Source organism: Tamandua tetradactyla, chromosome 5 (assembly GCF_023851605.1).
Source record: "Tamandua tetradactyla isolate mTamTet1 chromosome 5, mTamTet1.pri, whole genome shotgun sequence".
NCBI lineage: Eukaryota > Metazoa > Chordata > Mammalia > Pilosa > Myrmecophagidae > Tamandua > Tamandua tetradactyla.
In genome coordinates, this window is record NC_135331.1 from 191,327,821 (window position 1) to 191,353,740 (window position 25,920).

At 42.0% G+C, this 25,920-nt stretch overlaps 1 long non-coding RNA gene across 2 annotated transcripts; it reads right to left on the reverse strand.

Annotated features, from left to right (window-relative positions):
- Positions 1-571: 571 nt before the first annotated feature.
- On the reverse strand, positions 572-22,697 carry LOC143682946 (uncharacterized). Of its 2 annotated transcripts, none has more exons than XR_013175383.1 (4): positions 22,281-22,697; positions 19,970-20,021; positions 12,041-12,108; positions 572-1,250 (listed from the first exon to the last, which is right to left on the reverse strand). It is a non-coding gene; the product is annotated as an uncharacterized LOC143682946 (long non-coding RNA). The 2 variants fall into 2 exon arrangements; XR_013175384.1 differs by having other exon boundaries at positions 12,041-12,137.
- Positions 22,698-25,920: the final 3,223 nt, after the last annotated feature.

The following is a 25,920-nucleotide window of genomic DNA, read 5'->3' on the forward strand; positions in this document are numbered from 1 at the left end:
CTGCTGTCGAGGGAATGCTTTATTTGTTGGCCTTTCCCCTCCCTCAACCTAAATGAAACTAAAATAAACAAAAATAACTAAAATGATGAATTTTATGAAAACACTTAGTGAAGCTTACCTATAGCATGATTGTCTACAGTACTTTCGGTTTTGTTTGTTTTTAAGTGCACAGCATGCCAGTAAGAAGATACCCTCGGGGTGAGACTTGCTATCACCAGGTCCATTTGGTACTTCGAGTATCGGATAAGACAGAGCCAGATTTCCCCTAACTGGTGCCTTAGCTAGCCAAAATAAGCGCGAAGGTACTTTATAAGCCTGCACAACGTGCATTAACAAAAAGATTTATGAGGAAAATGCATATATGTATGTAAATATGTATATTTAATCTCAGTCTTTTTGTCTTCATTGTGCTAAATATTTTTCAGCACATATTTTTTTCCATTCCTTTTTCTGGTGGATAGAAAAAAACAGCATCCTACTCATACAATAAATCTATGTTCATGCAATATGTCAATACAGATAGACATTTTCTAAACGTTCACTATCTGTTGATGAGGGGAAAATAGGAGGAATAGAATGCACGGAGGGACCATCTGTGGGGACGGAATTCAGAAAGTATCATGCTCTTCATTGTACTCACCCCACGGGACTATAATTTAGGCTTATTACACAGGATTTCAGCAAGGATTTCAGAAGCCTCGACTTATTCCAGATTTGCTCTTGACTCTGGGCTGGTGAACTCACTTTTTCTGACTTTGTAGGTGGGGTCTAACTCCTCAGAAGGAAGGTTCCAGGTGAGCATAAGACTTATCAATAAGCACTTAGATTTCTGGCTAATAAGCTAGTAATAAGAGCAGGCTTTAAGTGGAATCCAAGATGAACTGGGCAGTCATTTGTAGAGCAGATGCTGCCAGGATTTATCCATTTCTCAGAAAACTAAATTAGCTGTCCAAATAACATTTGAAATATTTGAAAGCCAGTCCCCTTGTCTTCTTGACTCTGGCAATACCATATCACACTGAGGGAAGAGGATCTCTGAAAGGTCAAAGAGCAATACAAAAGTGGGTGGATTTATTCAGAAGATGGTGAGAGGGACTCAGTGTACAAATGCAAGATTCCTACAGTTGTTTCTTTGGAGGAGATATGATACCTATCAGAAGGCCGCAGGAACCTTCCTATTCACAGGCAGGATCTGTGCAGAGCATTGCGACTGCCCAAATTTGAGAATTCCACCGTAATATATTGTTTTCCTGCAAAGCCAAAACAAAAACGAACAAGAAAAAGAGGTGAACATTTTTGTATACTTCCTCAGAAACATGAGTTCTCTCCCTCACTGATTAAGTACACTTTATGGGCTCTGGTTCTTGGTGAATCAGTTGCACACTCTGCCTTTTCTTGAGTCCATTTAGAACCCACAGGGAAGCTCAGGTGCTCATTTGGCAGGGCCATTGTGAACCCAATATACTACTTTTCAATATATCACAGATTTCTATTTTCCTGGCTGAAGACCATTTATTTCTTGTATCATTTTATTTCATCTTCACTGCTATTTTTGGCCTTAACAATTGACTTTCTCTCCATGGCTAGTTTAAAAAGATAAACACACTTTTTCTGTCTCTTCACCAGACTTACTGCATGCACCACGTTGGACAGAAAAGAAAATGCTACGCCGAGGTGTGGCTGCTGGGTGAACGGCGGGGCTCACACCTTAGCCAGGTGACCAGCTCTTGGGCGCAATTCTACAGAATATGCAGCTCAGACCCCCACGCCAATTCACCCACCTTCTTGTTGGTGCTCTCACACCCAGAGTCGTACAAAAATTACAGGAAAATTTAAGTACAAATTTTCTGTTAGAAACAAATTTCAGTGATCATTAACATGTATTGTGCAACATCTACTTTTCGTTTCCTCAACCTGGAGTACACTGTTGACGGCTTGATGTTTAATTGTGAAACCAATAAAAGTTAAAAACGTGCTGCTTTCTGCGTGTCTAATGCCATCCACCTGTCTTGAGACTTCACGTTTATGAGGCCTATGCGTTTATCACTGATACCAGCATATACATTTTTCTAACTTCTCTTGCTTTATGAAATAATGAGGGAAAGGACAATGCAGATTAAATACAGACAATGCACTGTACAAGCACTGGTGCATCAGGCCAGGAAGGTGGCAGTGCCGGGATGGTCCGAGGTTGGCAGCAGCAGCCTCCGTCAGCAAGCTCCTCTGCTCTTCTCCAAAAGCCCACCCCGTGCACCTCTCCTCCCCTCATCCTCTCCTCCTCTCCCCAGCGAGGCCAGCATCATCCACCCCGTGATGCTCGAACGACCTCCTAACAACTCCCTGCTTGCATTTGTGTCCCCATCTGATACCCCAGTTCCCAGATAGCAGGCAGATGGATGGTTTTAAAGCCCAAGTAAAATCACTCATTGGCTTCTCATCACTTTTAGGGAAAAGATTCCAATTTCTTTTTGTATGCTATATGGTGGGGTCTCACTTCATTATTTTTCCATTGGAGTATCTCATTATTGCAGAACCTTTTGTTGAATTTTTTCTTTGTTTGTTTTGGGGGAAGTGTATGGACCGGGAATCGAACCCGGGTCTCTAGCATGACGGGAGAGAATTCGACCACTGAACTATCCTTGCACCTCCCGACACTAACTTTTTATGGCACCATACCAGCCCACGCTGCCCACCTCCCTGACCTTATCTTACACCCGTGTGCACTCCTGTGTCACCTCCCGGTCCTCCTCCGTACCCCAGTATGCCAAGCCCTTCCCCGCATGGCCTTTACACTCTGCTCCTGTGATCAACTCTGTCCCCCAGTTTAGGATGTTCTTCACCCTAATCCACGTTCCTGTGGGTGTGAGCCCATTAGAGGCGGCATCTCCTGGGGATATTTTTAGTTAAGGTGGGGCCCAACTGAAGCGGATGGCCTCAACACCCCAGTAATACGGTGTTGAAATAAGCAGAAATAATTCAGAGCTAAGACAAAGCCATGGGCAGGGGCTGGGAGCCAGACATCACTGCACCTGGAAGAGGAAGGGGACGTCGCCAGGTGGTGGGAAAGGCAAGCAACCCCAAGGGCGGCAACAAGCTGGCACTAGAATGCCACAGTCCCCAGGGACACAGCAGGCCTTGCCAACGTCTCAGTGGACTTCTGGCCTCCGAAACTGTGCACCAATAAGTGCTGGCTGTGTAAGCCGTCCCCTTGCATCGTGTTTGTCATAGCAGCGCAGACAAAACGAAGGTCATCTGCGTCTTTTCCTCAGATCTCAAGGCTGTGTGTCATCTGAGAGACCCATCGGCTGACTCTAGCATGCCATTCTGCTTTACGTCTCTGCGTAGAACCTATCGCTGTTGAGTAATTTTTCTTTATTGGTTGTTGTTTATTGCCGGTTTCCTCGCAAGAATGAAGCACTTTGAGAGCAGGGCCTTTATGTCTTTTGGGAAAGTCAAAGTTCTTAGTAAAGAACAAATCTTAGTTGTTTTCAGATGTCCTTTCTGTAAACCGAAAGCTGAGTATTTCCTTAAAAAGAAAATCATGTCAGGAAGCTTCTAGATGCCAATAAACTTTCTTTGTCCATAAGACTCCTTGTTTTTTTTTGAGTGCATAGAATTATTGGGACATTTAAACCCATGTGAAATACTAGAAAGAGCACTGCACACATACAGATGGGTAAAGGGAGTAGAAACAGGGGGCATAATACGTGAAAACATTTAATACAGTGCCAGATACATAGTCAGCCCCCAAATTCCTTCGTTGTGTCATACGTTTATCTCCCATTATTAATTTTTCCCTTATTCATTCACTCACTAGATTTAGTTCACCAAACCCAGGGACCACGGTAGATGCTGTCAAGGAGGCAAGTCTTCAGAGCAGGATAAGATGTAAATTCACTGGAGAGTCTAAAGGCTAGAAAATCTGACCCTGAACTGACGACTTCACAGAATTCCAATGTTAAATAACATCTAAGACAGCAAGGGACTTAAAGGGCCCAGCGTCAAACACACTCAATGTAGAAACTTGTTTCACCAAAGACTGTGAAGGGGTCTAAGTGCCTCATCTCACAATCACTACTGAGGTTCTAAACTCTCAATAATCGGAGTCACATGTACAGCATGTGCACTGACATACTTCCAGTGTCACTGTGACTGAGTAACAAATTACCCCAAAATTAACGGCAGAAGACAATTTATTACATGCATGGATCCTAGGTCAGGAACTGGGGAAGGGCCGTGTGGGGCGACCCTCACTCGGGGCTCTCTGGCCGTTTCAGACCGACCGTGCGGGGGGCAGCTGTGGACTTTGCATCCTGTCCCAGGAAGTGCCCACATCTCCCTGGAAGTTTGGCGCTGGCTGTTGGGCAGGTTCCTCTCCCAAGGGCTGCCTGAGGTTGATGTGACACGGTTGCCTGCATCCCTGGGGTGACCTGCCCACATGGGCAGGTGGAAGGCGCAATGCTTTTCTTGATCGTGAGTGTCATACCTGTCACTTCTGCTGTCGTCTATCAGGGAAGAGATGGGGACTCTTGGGGGTGTCCAGGAAGGTACAGGTCACTGGGGCTGCCCTGGAGGCTAGTTAACACCAGTACCATTGAATGGTAATGTTGTGGGCAGACAATACGAGGAGGTGATGTCCCAGGACTAAGGAGGCTGTTTACCGGTGATGAAGGCTGAGAGTGAATCAATTATGGCAATCAACAATGTCACAATATAGTGTTAAATAGAAATGCTTAATTATAGTATATACATAAAATACGATATTGTATTTACCACAGAAAATTCCAAATATTCTTACAGATAGGAGCATCCATTCATTGATATATTTACTTGACTAAAATTTATTGAATAACTGCTATATAATAGTCCCGTGAAAGCAGCTGTGAAAAATTAAGATTTCTGTCATCCTTTTTTCAAACATAACTTAGGCCAATAAAGATATTAGTGCTTTGGCCCAGAAATTACAGAAAGAAATGATTGCCTTCAGCATTGCTGCCTCAAGAAAATAGTGCCAAAAAGAGTTTTGGAACATTTAGGCCGATTTCCTGACAGTTTTCCACTGTTCCTTCCAGCACAAAGCCACAGTGAGCACCAGGGGATGAGATGGGAGGCACCAAACTTGAATAACCACTAGGTTCAATGAACAGCTTGTTTTTCTAATTAAAACACAGATATGCATGCACACATGCACACGCACACACGTGTACATCTGTAAAGTATTGGATTAGCAATAAGTTGTGCAGCTGAGTTTTGATTTTCAGATTCTTCTTTATGAAAATCAAGTCCAGATGACTTTAAAGCAAGCTGACAGTAAAAATGAGAAAACAGGTTTTACCAAATTTAGAATCCACTCAAAGCTTCATGGAATCTAAGTATAGAATAAGCTGAATTTTCCAAATCTTTCCAGATTTAGCTTTGCCGAGCACTGGAGGATGCATCTTTCCTATAGTTTAAAAGGAGGAGGAGAAACAGTAGCCACAATTCATGAACTAGATTCTACAACTTCTTAGAAATCAGTTTAGGAAAAAAACACACTATGATAAGTGGTTAATTTAACACAGATCTGTAGAAGAACTCAGTTAAATTTGAAGTCTGAAAAGTTCTGACGAGGTGGGAGTGTGGGGTGCCTGGTGAAGTGCTTTGGAGTTTTGCCCAGAGCACTTGAAAACTACCTGGAAATAAATGAACCCAAACTGCGGCTGGACTTATAATAGATGCTGTATGACAGAACTGAATATATTCAATATTTATGAAAAGAACCAACCATTCAGTAAAACCGTTTCAGAGGACCGCGTTGCAGGCAGGTGTTCCATAAACGAGCCCATACCTTCTGTTTGCTCTGTACTTCCAGCCTGGGGTTCCTCTGAAATTCACTCCTAATGGCTCTTGGGTCCAGCAACTCTGTTGAGCACAGTTGAATAAATATAAATTTACACAGAAGGTTCTGTGCCAACACAGGATATTTATACTTGCCTATAGCCATGACATTCCTGGCTAGTTTGAAGCGCTACATAAAACCCACAGGTGAGTCAAGGCGTGATACATTAATTAATTAAATTAGGCAGGTTTAACAAATTGCTGTAATCTAAACTGGTGCAGTTTCTTCAACACGGGCTAACAAAATAATGAATGAAACTGAACCCATGCAAAACTGAAGCTATTCAGCTTTCTCCAGCAAAGCTTTAGCATGCCTTTCTCTAAGACAGCAAATGTTTAGTACTCCGTATGAAATTTTAAACATACTAGTCACAAAATAAAAGAATGAATATTCCTCTTATAAGAAGCTTTCCCCCCACCCCCCTCCTTTCAGTTGCAAGTTCACAAGGCTTTTCTTTCTGCCTTCTTACTTTGGGGAGCACACCTACTACATAAGAAAGAGACTTTGGAGAAAACCTCCCTAAACAGCCACTCCCTTTGTCAGTATTTACCTAATTGTTCATTCCCAAGCCTGGCCATTGCCAGGGCATTATATATGCTGACACAATAAATGTCAGTAAAACTATTTGAGAAAGTTTTCTCCCACTTCGTTACTCCGAAGTTTTGATTTTAATAATTTCTTAATCATTTAACTCACAGTGATGAGTAAGATGCTCAAGGTTTACTAAAAGAGAACGGAAAGAAGATTTCTTAAGGTCTCCCCCATTAACCTCACCTACAGAATATTGATAAAACAACAGCAGAGAAAAAAAAAAAGTTTGGGGGAAGGAAAGAAAAAAAAAGAAAGAAAGAAAGAGTAAGGGCCAAACCAATACCAGGCAAGAGATGGAGGTGTCGGCTTCCCTAAGACAGGTGCGCTGGAAGCAGCACCCAGGTGGGGTGAGAATCCAGCAGGAGATAAACCACCCCAGGTCAGCCTTGTAATACCGTCAGACCCGGAGACTCATCAAATTCACTGGTGAAAAGGAAGGGAATATGGAAATTCACAATGAAGAAAATAAAACCTACAGCTAACTTCACTCCTCAGAGGCCACCTTTATTGAATTTCAGAGTTATTAATATAGTATTTAAAAATAGACATCACACTTTATAAACTTATAACTGGCATTTCCATATGCTAATAACCATTCCATATTTGGAACACTGTTCAGTCCCCACAATACAGAACAGCATTATTTTACTTAACCCGTTCCTAATCGCTGACTTGTGCCGCATACAGATTTGGTTGTGAAGCTGCTGCTGTGTTACTATTTTAAACAATGCCATAATGTGAATTCTTTTGTGATTGTGAATAAATCTTTGGCTATATCTCTGCTTACCTCTTTAAGGGAACTTCCTAGTCATGGAATTGCTAGGCCTAAGGCTTCTGTTGGGTACTGACACATGCTGCTCTACAAGGTTAAGCCATCCACACCGCCGAGGAAGGAGAAAGGTGGGGTTGTCTTCTCAACCCCGGGTTCCAGCCTTGCCCCCGCCTGCGTGGGTTATAAAGGGACAGCGCCACAGGTCTCCTGTCTGGGAGGGATTGAGGGAAGCCTGGCTCAGCTCCTGTGCAGCCGTGTTTCTAGAACTTCATCTGTTTATTTCAAATAACCCTGTGAACAGAACCCACCGCATGTAGGAGAATTGTTGGGGAGTGCTAAGTGGCAGAAAGCAGGATGAGAGTATGCTTCAGCATTTTTATCTTAAGAGCAGGAGAGATTTATTGACTTTCTGAAGGTTATATAAGCAACTCAAGATATGACCTAAGCATAAAAGGCAAGCTAGTGACTACTCAGATAATTGCCAAACCAATTTTTCTTTCTAATAAAGGAACTCAGTTTAATTTCTGAGTTAATTTAAAATTAATAAAGGACGTCAGATGCATAGCTCAGAAGGCTCCTATCTTTCTAATCTATGATCCAAACAATGGCAGTCTTCTAATAACACCATTCACAAAAGAGCTAAAACTGCGTTGTCTCCACGGTCATAAGTGAGGACTAGGGCAGAATTATACGTGTCTAAAATATTCAGCTCAATTTCTTGAAGCGTCTTAAAATGCCCCGATGAACAGAAAACCTGGAGGTGGGGGCAGCAACCTGGACAGGCGATACAAACTGAGATGATTAAATCACTTTGGTGATATTTAATTATTCTGTGGTCGTTTTTGCCGCAGATTCTCTCTAGATTTACTTTTGCTTTCTTAACATTTATCATTGGTAGGCAGGACAGTTTTGAGAAACACCTGAACAGGGGAACCAGGATTCTTGACTTTGCCACCAAATAACTGAACAACTTGGGGAAACTGCCTTAACCTTTCTGGCCCACAATTATTTAGTTATAGTTATGTAGTAACTCATATTTTAATTAAACAAAAACCACTTATAAATGTGGATGAGTCAGTTTAGCCTCTATGGAGGTTAAGATGTTTCACAATGAAGCCTGATCACAGGTTCAAATTCTGGCTATGCTATTTTTATGCTCCCCAACCTTGGAAATGTCTTTACCCTCTGTGTGTGTTTCCCCCCCTGCATAACATGAATACTAATAGCATCTACCACTGAGAGTTTTTGTGAGAATTTAAAGAGAGTTTGCTGGCATATGTAAGCACCCGCTCGTGTTAACCGTCAGCTGTGTATACTTATCACAGTGTAACTGAAATTATTAGACAAGAGCCTGCAATTCATTGAGCTTAGGAATCCTTTGCATTAATGTTTTTACCGCATGTCTTTGGGTGATGTTTTGTCTAGCTCAGTATTTTTATTAGCAATAATGATTTGTTATGATGTCTCATAATTAAAATTTCTCTATTTACTAAATAACTTTTATTCCACTTAGACCTTAATTGCATTTTGAGCTTCTTGTTTCAGACCCGCTTTCAGGACAACACTGAAAAAACTGTTCGGAGTAATGTTAGCACGATATTCAATAAGCTTTTAAAATATACTTCAAGTTTCTCAAGAGCCTAAATTTGCTCCTTAGTTTTTTAAAATTATTTTGAATCTCATTGGTCATTCTGCTGGATAAAAATTTGGGCTACACAATCCCCCACAGTGCTGAAATTACACAATCTTCTACAGCGGCTCCATCTCGAACCATCTCCAAGGAAAGATCACTCTCAGCGGAGCAGAGAACCCTCATTCCTGTGGGGTCGTCCTTCAGAGACCCTTCACCCGCCCCCAGAGGGCAACCGACTAACAAGCAAGGCTCTAGTGTAAAAAGAGTTTTTGTTAGTAACCAAAGTGTAATGCTACATCTTAAATTACTTCAGTTCCCATGTGATAAAATTAAAATTAAATAAGCTGTCAACATAAATGCAGACAGGGACCGCACAGGTTAATAGTATTTGGACAGTGGGATGGCTTTTCTCATCAAGAGGAAAGTTATTAAAACAATACAAAGCCCTAAAAGACTCCATGATTTGAATTGATGGAAGATTGACAAGTAATAAAATAGATGCAAAATTAACCTATATAATTATGCCAGAGACAAAAAGGTAAATCTGTCATTATCCCAAATTTGTAATATTTTAGGAAATTGCATTTTTTTCTGGATTTATGCCAATAAGATAAAGGAGAAACAAAACTGCTCTTGGAAAAATCAATGTCTCCCACATTTGTTAAGAAGAATAGATTTTTCTTGAAAATATTGTAATGTTCACTTTTGAAATAGGTTATTGAAGGAGTTGTAATTTATGACTATTTGCTTCAACTTTAATATAAAAGAGGGGAATGTCTTTGGGTATTTTTAACTCCATTTTTATCATACCTAAATAAACTGGGGCATTACTTTAAATTTCAGATTTAAAACACACAATGTAGGGAAATCAGAGCCATCCCTAAATTTCAGCATCAAGCAGTCTGATAAGGAGAGCACCTCATCAATTTGAAGTGTTTTCTAAAAAGGCAGAGTGATTGAAAGACAGAAGTTAACATAATATTTCAACCCCAATTTTGTATAGTAAGGCTTTTCTGAATTTCAGGCAATAAAAAAATCTTAACTTTAATGTTTTCTTATAAAGCCTTCATATAATTCAAACCATCAAATTAATCTTGTCCAAACAAAATTTAAAAATAAATTACATTTGAAATTCATACATTGATAGCTGAAAATGAAAAGGAATATGTATGTGATACTGGATCAAACAAGTTAGTGAGATACCGATTTCCAAATATACTATGTGTGGTTATAAAAACAACAAAAATGGAAAATATTATCCTTGTTCTCAAGATAAGGCATACGTGCCATGAAATGTATAGTATCAGCCAATAAGTCAATAAGAGGAAAGAGACGCAAGCATTAAAAGGAAAGGCTCACAAAGTGTTCAGTAAAGTAGAATTTTTTTAAAGCATAAGTAGTATCTCTATTTCACCATATATTCTAATTCTAATCATGTGCAACCATCCAAAAGCCATATACTTGGGCCCCAAAATTATTTTAACTGAGCTTTATCACTACCTTACTTTTCACCGAGAGACACCTCAAGAATAGCTGTGTAAACTACCATTTCTTAAAATACTGCCTACTGTATCTCATCCTGCCTCCTAACCTAGGAAGAGCTCTTTTCCCTGAGGGCTTTTTTCTTCTCTCTGAAGAAAATGAGATCATTTTTTTTTCTTTGTCTTTCCAGAAACTCAGAGTCAAAGCCGTTGTGAAAAGATAACAGTTCTGTTAAATCTTAGGACCTACGTACATCTTAGGAGCATGTTCCTTTTTTCCTTCCCCGGGACTTGTTTTTATTTTAGAATTTACAATGCCCAATTTTCTCTGTATATTTTCTGAATGCTATTTTAAATTCTTTGTTGAAGAAATTCAACTAGCTAGGTAGATGACTAATAAACACTGGGTTGAGGTTAATAAACAGAGCCTATTGAGGGGTAATAGGTTATTAAAAATCATATTTCATTCAGGTGGTGAAAATATATGTTCATTAAAGAAAATGCAGAGAAGTCAAAAGAAGGCGAAATTTCCCACGATCCCACCTGCTGGAGACACTGCAGGTGTGTCTGGGCTGGACACGCCCCTTGGTGCCCCCCACATTGTCTCCAGGGCCCCCCTTTACTGGGCCTTCCTACGGGCAGGTGCACGTCAGCTCTTGGTGATGGCATGCGCCCCCAGCCCCCGTGGGTGAGAAACACACACACAGAGTACACAGCTGGTCCGGAGCTAGCACTATCACAGCCCCGGCTCGAAGGCAGGCAGGCTGACTTAAGACTGCGTCTCACCATCTCACCATCCTGAACAGCCAGTGAGAACAGTGTCACATTTGCAAGGACTCATTTCAGGGTCATGTAGGCCAAGCACCTGATGACTCGGAAGCTGCTGGGTCTTCTCCCCGGCAGAGCTCTGACGGGGCTGGGCTCAGTGCGGCCCGTGCAGCACATGGTAGAACCCCCACTTCAGCTCTTCTGTGTCTCTAGTCTCTGGGCCCCGTTCACCCGACATTTCACTGCACATGAAGACGCACAGTTGTCCAGTGTTGTCAGACCCACAATTTCACAAGCTTATTTGGCCGATGCTGGTTTCCTCCCAACTGGGGAATATATATAGACCACATATGACAGACAGAAAGCTAAGATCTTTAAAAAGCAAAAGGCACTTGCAAATTGATAAGAAAAAAGAAAGAACAAAAAACTCTAGAGAAATTAGTAAAGGATAGTGGACATAAAAGGAAGTTCTTAGAAGAAAAAGTATAATTGTTCAATAAACATACAAAAATATGCCCATCCTCACACTTAATTTAAAACCTGCAGATAGAAATAATGAGAGATTACTCTCAGCTTCTTCCCTCCCCTGTGGATAAATTGGCAAGCAAAGAGCATTAGGGCGTGAGGGAAACAAAGTACTCTCTAGGCTGTTTTTAAAAGAGAAATTGGTACAAACTTTTGTGAAATAATTTGGCATTACTTATCAAATGTTTAAATGCCTTATCTTTTGATTTTGCAACTTCACTGCTGAACAGTCACCCCAGGCTATACTGCACATTTACCCAGCAATAGGTGATAATACAATGTTTTATGGCCATTTTTGTAAGAGTAAGAAAACCAGAAAATAATCTAGGTGCCCACAAACAAGTAATTAGATGTAAAGATTGTGTTAATTCCTACAATGGAAAAGCACTCACTTGTGAAGGAGAACGATGTATATTTATCCACAAGGATTTATGTCTGCCATATTCATTTGTCAGAGTTCCTTAGGGAAACAGAACCAACAGGAGATTTCTGTAAATAGGATGAGATTTTATAACTGTCTCAGGTAACTGTGGGGATGCCCGAGTCCAAATTCCATAGATCAGGCTTCAAGTTGGCAACTCCAATGGAGGTTCTTAAATTTATTTATTTTAATGTTTTTTTAATTTAAGAAAACAAACAATACACTTAGAACCACCAAAAATGGATATCTTAGTTTGCTTAACCATAGGCATATTTAAATAAAGTATCCATACAATCACTGTAAAGCCTGTGCTTGCTGTAAGTTTCATAAACCAATTTAAAATTAAGATAACCAGAAAAAAACTACATATTCAGATAGCAAAGTTCTTACATTCTAAGTATTAAAAACTAACAGACAGCATTTGATCAGCTGTCAAAACTGTGAATGTTCTCAAAATATCAAGTAGAAAGTTCTTACAAATATCTGCATTGCTTTGTTATGACCTCTGTTACTAAGTATTTTCCTTATTTCAGGAAAATATGAAGATACAAATATTTTTACAATTAACATATGGAAATCTTAACCACCTAAAATGGATAGCTTAGTCAGCTTATCCATAGGCATATTAAAAAAATATCTAAGTAGTCATCATAAAGCCTGATTGTACAATATGTTTCATAAACCAATTTAAAATTAAAGCAAAAAAGGAAAAAAATCTATAAATACTGATATCAGAGTTACTTGAATTATAAATATGAAACAATATCTTAAATTCCATTTGAGTACTATCAAAACTGTATGCATTCTGAAAATATCAAGAAAAAGTTATTACAAAATATTAATTTTGTTATAGTAGTGAGTTTAGTAGATATTTTCAAATATTTGATTTCAGGAATTTATTTTATCCAATATTGCTATAACTCCCCCCAATTTTTTAAAACCGTTTTTAGTTGTAAAAATATAACATATATATTTTATAAAGAAAGAAACAGAGAAATAATTTTCAAAGCACACTTCAACAAGCAGCTACAGAACAGTTCCCAGAGTTTGGCATGGGCTACTATGCCCTCAACTCAAATTTTTCCTTCTAGCTGCTCCAAAACACTGGCAGCTTTATCAGAGTCACAATAATGGAATCATACAGTATTTGTTCCTTTGTGTCTGACATTTCACTCAGCATTATGTCCTCAAGGTTCATCCATGTTGTCATATGTTTCAGGACATCATTTTGTCTAAATGCTGCATAATATTCCGTCATATGTATTTACCACATTTTGTTTATCTACTCATCTGTTGATGGGCACCTAGATTGTTTCCATCTCCTGGCAATTGTGAATAGTCCCGCTAAGAATATCAGTGTGCAAATGTTTGTTCGTGTTACTGCCCTCTCAACTCTTCTGGGTGTATACTGACTATTGGTATTGCTGGATCATAAGACAACTCAATATTAATTTTCTGAGGAATCACCAAACTGATTTCCACAGTGGCTGAACCGTTTTACATTCTCACCAACAGTGAATAAGTGTTCCAATTTCTCCATATCCCCTTCAACATTTATATTTTCCTGTTTGTTTAATAGCAGCCATTCTTACAGGTGTGAGGTGATATCTCATTGTCGTCTTAATTTGCATTTCTCTTATAGCCAATGAAGATGAGCAGCTCTTCATGTGCTTTTTTGCTATCTGTATTTACTCTTCAGAAAAGTGCCTATTCATTTCATCTGCCCATTTTATAATTGGGTTGTTTGTTCTTTTGTTGGTGAGCTGTATAATTTCTTTATGTTCTTTTGTTGGTGAGCTGTATAATTTCTTTATGTACACAGGATATCAAGCATTTATCTGATATGTGGTTCCCAAATATTTTCTCCCATTGAGCTGGCTGCCTCTTCAACTTTTTAACAAAGCCCTTTGAGGCACAGAAGCTCTTGATCTTAAGGAGTTCCCATTTGTCTATTTTTTCTTTCACAACCTGTACTTTAGGTGTAATGTTTAAGAAGCTACCTCCTATTAATTGATCTTGAAGATTTTCTCTCCATTTATTTCAAGAAGTTTTATGGTACTGGCTCTTACATTTAGATCTTTGATCCATTTTGAATTAATTCTTGTATAGGGTGTAAGGTAGAGGTCCTCTTTCATTCTTTTGGCTATTGAAATCCAGTTCTTCCATGTCAATGAAAGTTTCTGATGAATTCTCTAGGAGAAGCTAGCTGGCTGAAGCAGAGACAAAAGTTCTTTCTTCTGACTGCTGAAGTCATCACTTCTCCTTTTAAAGCCTTCAACTGACTGGATTAAACATCACTCATTGCAGAAGTTGACTGCAGATGTAATCAGCCATGGATGCAATCAATTTACTAATGACTTAAGTCCACAAAATGTCCTAGCAGTAGCAGTTAGGCCAGTGCTTCCCTGACGAGACAACTGGGCACCATCATGTGGCCAAGTTGACACCTGAACCCAAGCATCACAGTCCACTCTTTATCAACTTGGCAGCTATACACATCACCTTAAATCATAGATAATCTCTAAATAAAAAAACAATAACAGACACATTTTTCATCTAACAATATTCAACTGTCCTGTATATAACAAAAAAAGCACTAAATCTTTCCAGAATAGGATACAAGTCCTTGGGTGAGATTCACCCTTGAACTTGATATCCTATAACTTAAACACTACAATATGAAACAATAAAATTTATGTCTTATGATAAAAGGATAAGATAGAGAAGAAAACAAAGATACTTGCTTTATGCATATATACAGACATACTCATAACAAGGCAAGGAAGAAATACTCATACCATCACAGTCATCATTTCTATTCCTGATCACATAGTTGTAGATCACAGTTACCACTATTTTCTTCCACTTCCCTTTCCATGTTCCTTTTACACTCAGCAAACACCTCAGCTGGCTGTGGCTCTTTGCCTGGTGGAGTGAGCCAAATCTTCATTCCTGAAATGCTTGGGCCATTGATAGTCCTGACTGGATTGGGTTGTTGCAGTTTTCCATTGACTTTAATCACAGGACATGGTAATACCTAGAGATGCCCTAGGGGATCTCATGTATCCCAGGAAAACTCTTCTCTACCCCCATTGTGTAGCTGCAGTCCTATTTTCCCTTGATAGTCTGGATCAATCATCCCAGCCAGTAAAGTAATCCCCTTTCTTGCATGTTGATCAGAGACATGAGAAGCCCAAAATGTCCAGGCGGTGATCTTAACTTCCAATTCAATGGAATCATTGTTGTGTCTCCTGGTGGAAGCACTCCAACCTCCTTTTGGAACTAACCTGTAGACTAGCAGTGCTTATGGCTGCAGGGACAGGAAGCAAAAACCGTTCTAGTGGATTACTAGGGGTAATTTCCACTCCTTGAGTCCTGGACCTATATCCTGACTATGAGAGAAACAGCATTATAAAGTTGACACCATGTCAGAGCATACACAGCCTCCTGGAGAACACTGTTCCAGCCCTTCAGAGTGTTGTTACCTAGTTGGTGCTGTAATTGAGTCTTCAAAAGGCCATTCCACTTTTCTGTCAACCCAGCTGCTTCAGGATGATGGGGAACATGGTAAGGCCAGAGAATTCCATGAGCATGTGACCATTCCCACACTTCATACGGTATGAAGTGGGTTCCCGGAGCAGAGGCAATGCTGTGCAGAATACCATGATGGTGGTAAGGCATTCTGTAATTCAACGGATGGTAGTTTTGGCAGAGGCATTTGTGTAAGGAAAGCAAACCTATATCCAGAGTATGTGTCTATTCCAGTTAGAACAAGTCACTGCCCCTTCCATGAAGGGAGTGGTCCAATGTAATCAATCTGCCATCATGTAGCCGGCTGGTCACCTCGGGGAATGGTGCCATATCAGGGGCTGAGTGTGGGTCTCTGCTGCTGGCAGACTGGACACTCAGCAGAGGCCATAGTCAGGTCGGTCTTGGTGAGTGGAAGTTCATGTTGCTGAGCCCATGCATAACCTCCATTCCTACCACCATGACCACTTTGTTCATGAGCCCATTGGGCAATGACAGGAGTACCTGGAGAAAGAAGATGACTGGTATTCACAGAATGAGTCATCTTATCTACTCGATTATTAAAACCTTCCTCTGCTGAGGTCACCTTCTCGTAAGCATTCATGTGGGATACATATCTTCATGTTTTTTGCCCACTCAGAAATGTCTATCCACGTACCTCTTCCCCAGACCCCTTTGTCACCAATTTTCCAAAAATGATCTTTCCAAGTCCCTGACCATCCAGTCAAACTGTTAGCAACAGCCCATGAGTCAGTATACCAACGCACCTCTGGCCAGTTCTCCTTCCAAGAAAAATGGACAATCAGATGCACTGCTTGAAGTTCCACCCAATGGGAGGATTTCCCCTCACCACTGTCCTTCAAGGACACCCCAGAAAGGGGTTGTAGCACTGTAGCTGTCCAGTTCCTAGTGGTACTTGCATATCAGGCAGAACCATCTGTAAACCATGCCTGAGTTTTTGCTTCCTCAGTCAACTGACTGTTAGGAACTGCCCAAGAGGTGATAGCTGCAGTCTGAGAAAAAGAAGGTAACGTGACAGGAGTGGGGCCATGGGCATTTGGGCCACTTCCTCATATAACTTACTTGTGCCTTCAGGACCTACTGTGGCCCTATCTCGTATATACCATTTCCATTTTATGATGTAGTGCTGCTGTGCACGCCCAACTTTATGGCCTGATGGGTCAGACAACATCCAGCACATGATAGGCAACTCAGTTCCTATGGTAATTTGTTGGCCCATGGTTAAGCACTGCGTCTCTACTAAGGCCAAGTAGTAGGTCAAAAGCTGCTTCTCAAAAGGAGAGTAGTTATTTGCAGATGATGGAAGGCTTTGCTCCCAAATCCTAAGGGTCTGCATTGTGACTCTCCTATAGGGGCCTGCCAAAGGCTCCAGACAGTATATCTATTGCCACTGATGCTTCCAGCACCATTGGATCTGCTGGATCATATGGTCCAATTGGCAGAGCAGCTTGTACAGCAGCCTGGACCTGTTGCAGAGCCTCCTCTTGTTCAGGTCCTCACTCAAAATTAGCAGCTTTTCTGGTCACTCAGTAAACAGGCTGAAAGCATACCCAAATGAGGAATATGTTGTCTCCTAAATACAAAGAAGCCAACTAGGTGTTGCATCTCTTTTTTGGTCATAGGAAGGGCCAGATGCAACAGCTTATCCTTCACCTTAGAAGGGATATCTTGACATGCCCCTTATCACTGGACACCTAGAAATTTCAGAGGTGGAAGTACCCTGTATTTTTGTCGGATTTATCTCCTCTCCTCTGACATGCAAATGCCTTACCATTAAGTCTAAAGTAGTTTCTACTTCTTGCTCACTAAGTCCAATCAACATGATATCATCAATATAAGGGACCAGTGTGATGTCTTGTGGGAGAAAAAAATGATCAAACTCCTTGTGAACAAGATTGTGACATAGGGCTGGAGAACTGATATAACCCTGAGTTAGGACAGTAAAGGTTTACTGCTGGCCTTGCCAGCTGAATGCAAACAGTTTCTGGTGGTCCTAACTAACAGATATTGAGAAAAAAGCATTTGCCAGATCAATGGCTGCATAACAGGTACCAGCCGATGTGTTGATTTGCTCAAGCAATGATACCACATCTGGAACAGCAGCTGCAATTGGAGTTACCACCTGGTTGATCTTATGATAATCCACTGTCATTCTCCAAGATCCATCTGTTTTCTGTAGAGGCCAAATAAAAGAGTTGAATAGGGATGCGGCAGGAATCACCACTTCTGCACCCTTCAAGTCTTCAAGAGGGGCAGTTATCTCTGCAATCCTTCCAGGAATCTGGTATTGGTTCTGATTGACTGTTTTGCTAGGTAGGGGTAGTTCTGGTGGCTTCTACTTAGTCTTTCCTACCATAATAACCCTCTATCCCTCACTGCATGAGTCAGAGAGCAATGAGAAGATTCTGCCAGTTGATGAGTATATCGCTTTGAATTATGCATTCTGGAACTGGGGCAATAACCTCAGAATGGGTCTAGAGATCCACTGGACCCACTATGAAATGGACTTGAGTTAAAACTCCATCAATCACCTGACTTCCATTAATTCCTACTCTGACTGATGGACCAGAGTGACGTTTTGGGTCTCCTGGAATTAATGTCATTTGTGAGCCAGTATCTAATAATCCCTGAAGTGTCTGATCGTTTCCTCTTCCCCAAATGCATAGTTACCCTGGTAAAAGGCCATAGATCTCTTTAGGGGAGGCTGGGAAGAAGATTAACAGAATAAACTTGCGGCAGTTTAACAGGGTTTTCCCCAAGGGGACCTGGACTTCCCTTCATGTGAGAGGCTCTGGGTCTATAAACTCAAGTTTGGGAATTAATTAAAGGGATGTGACTCTGTGTTTTTCTAATTCAAATTACACTTATGTTCACTTGACCTAGAACTTCTCTGTTTATACAGAGCAAACAAGAATTTAGTAGACTGCCCATCTATTGTATTTCTAGGTACCCCATGATCTACTAGCCAATGCCACAAGCTCTACAAGTCGGATTATTTTGACATATGCTGCTTTGAGTATGCTGTCCATTATGGTGACCACACCTACCTTGTCTATGATGAGTAACTGTCACCACCTGGCTTCTGCCAACTCAGGATCTTGTCATCCCCATTGTGTTTAAGGATTTCCACTCAGTGACAGCAGTTCCCACAGTAATAGCTGACCTACAGGGCTCATCAGGGATGATGGAGCTAGTCTCATGAATTTATTTCTCAAAGTGCTGGTGAAAGGTGCATCCTCTGGACATTCCTGGGGGTGTGAGCAGGCTTTGCATGACGAATCCGCTCTACCATTTCCATGTCTTTAAGCCTCTGGATCCCCTCATCTACATTCTACCACGGCAGTTCTGGCATTTTGACCTCAGATTATGTTGGCCACTTTTGATCCATGTTCAGCCAACCAACCAAACAAACTGTTAACACCCTTTCTAACCCCTTGAGCTACACCACTGAATGCAGAGTCTCTGCTTAGTGGGCCCATAGCAATAAATTCACTGAATCCAACTTTATATGCCTTCCACCATTATCCCACCCCTTGGTATCCCTTTGCACACATACTCCCCACTTCCTGTCTATACAGATCGGAAAACTCATGCAGTCCTTCTGCAGTGTAAGGTGCCTCCTCGTGGGTCACAATTTGCACTTCACCTTTCACAGCCTGTCGGGACCTTCATCTAGTTATAGGCCTGGAAGAAAAGAGGGGTGGTGGGGGTGGGTCAGAAAAGGAGTAGAAGCGTCTTTCAAGCTGGTTACCTCAGGGCACTGCACTGCAGTTTTATCTGGAGAAAAGGACTATCTTTCCAGACAAGGAGTGAGGCCTATTCCGCAGGGATAGCAGGCACTAAAGGGTTAATCTCTTCAGGTGGGGCTGGATGGCAGACTCCTCAGTGCAGACCAGAGTTTGGGAAGCAGCTTCCTCACAGTAGGCTGGAGACTGCAGCTGTCTTATCAGAAGCAGAACCTAACCATGCACGAGGCTGCTTAGCCTGGTGGAAGCTTCCAGAGCCTCAAGGCGGCCTTGGGAGTGATGACTGTGTTTGCATCCTGGGCCCACCACTTATGGCTGGATTTATCTATAGCAGGTATCATAATCTCTATATGCCTCACTTTGCTTGTCTGAAAGGGGACATAAGAATAGCACCTGCCTCGTAGGCTGTTATGAGGATTAAATGATTCAGTATTTTCAAAATGCTTAGAGAAGGGCCTGGTACATAGAAGCACTAGACCAGTGTTTGTGAGAGGAAATAAAAACTGTTAAGGAAAGATGTTTAAAGTACATAAAATTAAAAATAAAATGATACAGAGCAATGTAATCCCATATATGTACAGAAATGATAGGGGTGGGATACACACCTGCATAATGGAACAGTTCCAGAAGCCACTACAAGGAACACTGAGTGCAATTCTGGGAGGTGGAAAGGAGGCAGAGGGTCAGACCTTTTACACTCACCCTGCTGCACAGTTTTAAGTGCTTCTCTTTATATTTTAGCTGGAAGTGGAAGGATACACAGCACCAGCTACCCTTGAACCACTTCATGAGAGGCGGGAGGCTGGTCTGCCTGAGCTCTGAGAGCACCTCTGCACCTCTGCAGGCCCGGCGAGCGCTCACAAACTCTCGTCTCTGACTCTGCTAAAATACTCTCCCACCCACATGCAACCAGACACCAACACACACACCTAGTACTCACACACCCACTCACACGTACGAATACACAAACTCCAATTCAAACCCACAGACACATCCACACATTAATACTCAAACTCACACACTGAACTCACACACTCAACCTCACACACATGCACATACATGCTTTAAAAAAGTTAGGATCAAAAAGAAAAGTTAGGATCATGTAGTAAGTACAATTTTTTTGTTCCTATTCTTTTTAGTTAATATTAAATTAGGAGTGATTTCCTATTTTATTACACTTTCTCCAGAAATCTGATTTTCATAAGTGCAGAACATTCCACTGTCTACAGGCACCAGCTGTGTTCCAGAATGTTCTCTGGGCTGAATGGGCCTGGTGAGTCGAGAATCAGGCCAGAGGATTACACAAGAGCAACACAGCGTAGCCTCAGGCTTCCTTTTCACTCTTTACTGCTCAGTGATGCTCACTCCTCACCATTGTTAAAATGTAGCCAAAGGTCTGACAAGCTAATTCACTTTAAGGCACAAATTGCTGATATGGGAAAATTAATATAGGAAAAAAACCCAAAACACCTGGTAGTGATACTAAGACAAAAGCAAACAAACAAAAAACCTCTTTGCAATTTGACAAGGAACAAACCATTAATCCAAAGGCTTAACTTCCAATGGTGAGCTTTCACTAATCAGCAAAAGGACTCAGGGAGAGATAAAGCAGGATACCAGAAATATTCAGAGTTAACATTTGCAATCTGGGGTCAATAAATATTGGTGAATTGAAATATTCAAAAGCTGACCCACACAGGGCTTTAATAACACCTTCCTTGGATTGCTGAACATTGCTGCAGCATACAAATAGTACGAAGTCAGAGTCACAACAATAACAGGAAACCGCAGAGACTGCTGGTTATATACGATGCTGGTTTTCCACTCATACTTTTCCAGATTTAGTATGTGGAGCGAGTTTACTTCTCAGTGCCTCACCTTTATTATACTTACAATGCTCTCTTCCCTACAAACATAATGTGAGAAGTCAATGCTCAAAATATGTGTTCCATTAAAGAACAGAAAACCCTGGACCAAAAATTATGAATTCACATCTTGCCTTCACCATATACCATTCAGGTGGGCAACTAAGGTGAAGCCTTACTTCACTATTGATAAAAATAAGATAAAATGTATGCATTCATTTTTAACTTAATGCTAATATTTGTTGTGCCTGTTGCTTCACTCTCATCTTGTCCTTGAGAGGAGCAGAAGAGGATAAAAATGCATCTGCTGTTTTTGAGACTATAATATGAGGTAGGGTCTTTGGTTAATTACTTCCTTTATTCCAGAAAATAGTTGTCTATGGTAGATCCTTTACACATACAGACATTACAGCTTAGAGACTTTAATGCACCCAATGCCCCAAATGCACACACTTCAGAAGTAATCTAGCTGGAATTAAAACTCCGAAGCCTCTGTTTGCTGCTCTGCATTCCCTCTGTGCTCTTTCGAGGTCTAGAGGCACATACAAATTAAGCAATACTATTATCATATTACAAAAAAGGTTATAAAACCAAAGTAGCATGAGTCACCAAAATGGGGTGACTCACCAACATCCCTATTGTGAGAACTTTTTGTTCTAGAAATCTTCACTCAATATGGAAGGAACTAATTCATGATGAAGTGCTTCATACAATAAAATCATGATACATCAATACCTATAATTGCATAGAGCATGCAGGTGGATTTTAAGGCATAGATGATTAGGCTGCTTAGCTGGGGATTAAATATATAATACTGGTAATACACATTGCATACACACTCACATATATATAAATAGAGTGCACACACACACACATATATTTATAGTTGGCTCTTTATGCACAAACTATAAAATAAATAGGCTGAGTAAAGCACCTACAGAAAAATGGGCAAATTCGATTCCGTTTCTTTCTCCTTTTAAAGTGAGCTGCATACCTTCCGGCCACCTGCCTAGTGAACCTCTTGGCCTTGTGCCCAGCCACGTGATCTCACCTTTCCCTCTCATCCCGTTGCCATGGACACCGTGAGAGCGACTCTTACATCGGGTCTTCTCTTCCAACCGAACTTGGCCAACTCTTAGCATCTCTTCAACCAAGGCTCTGGACTCCTGTTCTTTGTGCCAGATACCCTGAGCACAAAGACGCCGAGTCACTGCTCCTACCCTGCGGGACACACGACCGAATGCAGTGAGGGCAGCTCGGGCGCGGGCGACGACGAGGGAGGCCTCGCGCGGAAGGGAGTGAGGAATGAAGGCCCTCGTGGAAGCAGAGCCAGGGTGTGCGGCCTGAGCAGTTTTGGAGAACACAAAAGGAAGCCGACTGGGAAGTGTGGAGAAGACACCAGGGCGCGACACACTTCCCCCAGCTGCTGGCGGTGCGCCCCCACCTGCGCTGCCCCGAACGCGCCCCCGCCAGGGCAAACGGCCTGTCCTGCGTCCCGCGCCGGGTCACAGCGTGGCGTGCGGCCGCCGGCTCTGCCGGGCCTGTCCGAGCTTTGGGACGCGGCAATTCTTTCCAATGTTCTAATCCTTGGTTTTCTGATATGCAAAGTGATGACGATGACACTTAACCCACAGAATGGTGGGGTTTTGGGGGGGGGCGGGGAAAGGGTGTTAAGTTTAAAGAAAATAGTAAGTAGAAAGCATGAAGCTCAGTGTCTAGCGCATGCACATTTTCAGACTGCAGCAATGCCGCTCGGCTCCTACACGCGGGACGTTTTCCTCCGAGACCTGCCCCACTCGCCACGGATTCTCGTCCTCTCTCCTGCAGGGCCTCGCCCCAGGCCCTCTGGCTTTCAGACGGCCCCTAGGTCTCTGCGCGCTGGGCAGCCAGCTACGGGGTCCGCGCGGCCCCACCCTCCCCCCGCCCGGCCCCTCCGCCCCCACCGCCAGGCCTGGGCGAGCCACCTGCGCCCCCACACTCAGTGCCAAGGCCGCGCGCAGGCTGGGCATTGCGCCTACCTGGCAGGGCCGGCGCTGTGAGAGCGCATGCACGCACCCACCCACGCACGCACCCACGCACCCAGGCACGCATTCAAACACGCGCCCACACATCCAAGCATGCACCCACGCGTGCACCCATGCACCCAAGCACGCATTCAAGTACGCGCCCACGCACCCACCCACACACGCACTCACTCACGCACCCATGCACCCAAGCATGCATTCAAGCACGCGCCCACGCACCCACCCACGCACGCACCCACTCATGCATGCACCCACTCACGCACGCTCGCGGCTGGAGATGCTGTGCCCGGGGCTGGCTTGGGTCTGTCTGGGCTGGGGAAGAGGAGGTACGTTTCAGGATGTTTTTAAAAACAAAAGCTGCTTCCCTGTGGCCGCTGTTTCCGTCACATGTGCGACGCTGTGTGCGCGTGTAATGCGCCCAGCTGGTCTAGGACACGTTGTGTTGTAGAGAGGAAGGAATTTGGGCTGACTGACCAGTCCGGACCGATGAGGTGAGAAACGCAGGCTTTCCCGAGGGCGGGTGCGGAGTCTCCCTAAGCTAGAATTTTCTAAAAAGGACTCAGAAGGCTGGTTTTGTGGGATGTTAATGGCTTAAAGATAAAAATAAAAATAAAAAAAAGGAGACAAAGGGAAAAACTGAAAGACGCCTTTATCAAAAAAGTCTGAGAAACAGTGAGTTAGGTGAAGCCAAACAGGTTTCCTTCTCCCATGCAGAACGTGTCTGAGCCATTAACGTTGTGTTCTCTGCGAGTCTGCAAAATGAGGAGAATTTACAGTGTCCCCGTAGGTTTGTTTTGTCACAGCTGCACCACGTTTTCCACGAACGGTGCCCAGGGGCCTTCCAAGGAGGGGGCTCCTGCCATCTGAGAAAGCCTGAGCCCAGCCGAGGGGTCAGCTCGCGCCCTTCCTTCTTAAACTCAAGGCTTTGTCCACGAAATAACTGTATAGCCAAAATCTTGATTCACTGTGAACTCGAAGCATAAATAGTGTCAGGCTATTGACACTTAGCCAAAGAACAAAACCATCTAGCTAAAATACATATCTCCTCAACTTGTGAGAATATCTCCTTTGCTTAGGAAAAAAAGCTTTGCTTACTAAAAATACTTTTAAATTTATTTCTGACGCTTGAAATCACCAACATCATTATTATTTGGATATGTTTAGAGATTGAGCTGATCATCCTCGAGCTCTTAGCTTAAGGCATATAAACATCATCATCATCATTGAGCTCTAAAAAGTCCCTTTCCAGTTAATTTAGTCATTAATTCATTCCTTAAATTGTTCCCTTTATATCCACTTCCCAATCCCATCTCTTCCCTCTTCCAAATGTCTGATTATTGAAATACAATAAATACACAATTCAGAGATTGGATGTTCCCATCAAATGTTGCTTTGGGTCATGTATTTTTAATTTGCAGAATGGTTTCCATTACATGTAATCTCATTCTGACTTCCCTTTTCCACCTGGGACTGTTTTTAAGATTCTCTCTGCTAACTGTACATATAGCTGATACTTTTAACTGCTGTAGTAGTAAAGGGGAACGTCCGTTCATTTCCCCAGGGATGGACACCTGCATTATTTCCGACTTTCTACTATAACCAGTATTGTACTGAACTTGCTCATGCACGTCTCTGGGGGCCTGCTGGGAATGTCTCGGCTGTGGGTACCCCAGAGTGGATGTGCTAGGTCACAGGGAAAGCACTTACTGGAGGCAGGATGGCCCTGCTGGTCTGCGCACCCACCAGTAACACATCAGGGTGTTTAGGGCCCTACATCCCTGCCAACAGCTTACCTGAGCCAGCTTTCTGATCTGTGCTCGTCTAATATGTGTGACGTGCTCTCTAGCTTTAATTTTCACTTTCTGACAATTATTTGAATCCTGCTGCCCAGGATTTTGTGAAGTTTTGACTATGTAATAAATTTTAATGAAATACTGAAAACTAGAACATGTCTACCTGGAACAACTGATTAACTCTTTAGTATCACATACTCCAAACTGTGCATATGATTAATCAATGAATTTTCACAGCTATTTATATATGTTGCTAAGTAATACTGAATGCAAAACACAAAATCGCTGCATCTGAAGAACATTTTAGGATTATTTGCTAAAACCTGAGATGTTCATTTTATCCTTCTCTACACTCTTCTTGCAACAGAAATGACTTTTGAATGCACCATCCCATCTGTCATTGTCAAGGATTAAATATGAACCAAATTTGCAAGGTGTTTTTTGTAAGTTTGCTAGAGTAGAATAATGTCATTGTCACTACTTTAAACATTTTATGACTTTGGGATCTTTCCTTAAAAAAAAAAGCACATTGCCAAATTAGGATTGATCATGAATATTAATGCTTGAATTGAAAACTGCCACTAGATGGCAAACAATCTACATATAGAATTATGCAAAAGAGAAATCTATAAATCCACTGAATCATATATGCATATTACACTAGACAGTGCAAAATGTCTGGCAAGCACAGCCTCTTCTACTATATTGTTATAGTATCGCCTCTTCGAACCATAAGGCTGATACAAATACTGAAAAATGTACCCTGTGAAGATTCCTTTGTCTTAAATGAAAGTGAACTCTGTGTGTGTGTGTGTGTAAAGAGTGAGTGTGGAAGATATTTGGCTTTAAAGTTTAACATTTACCATTTTTGTGG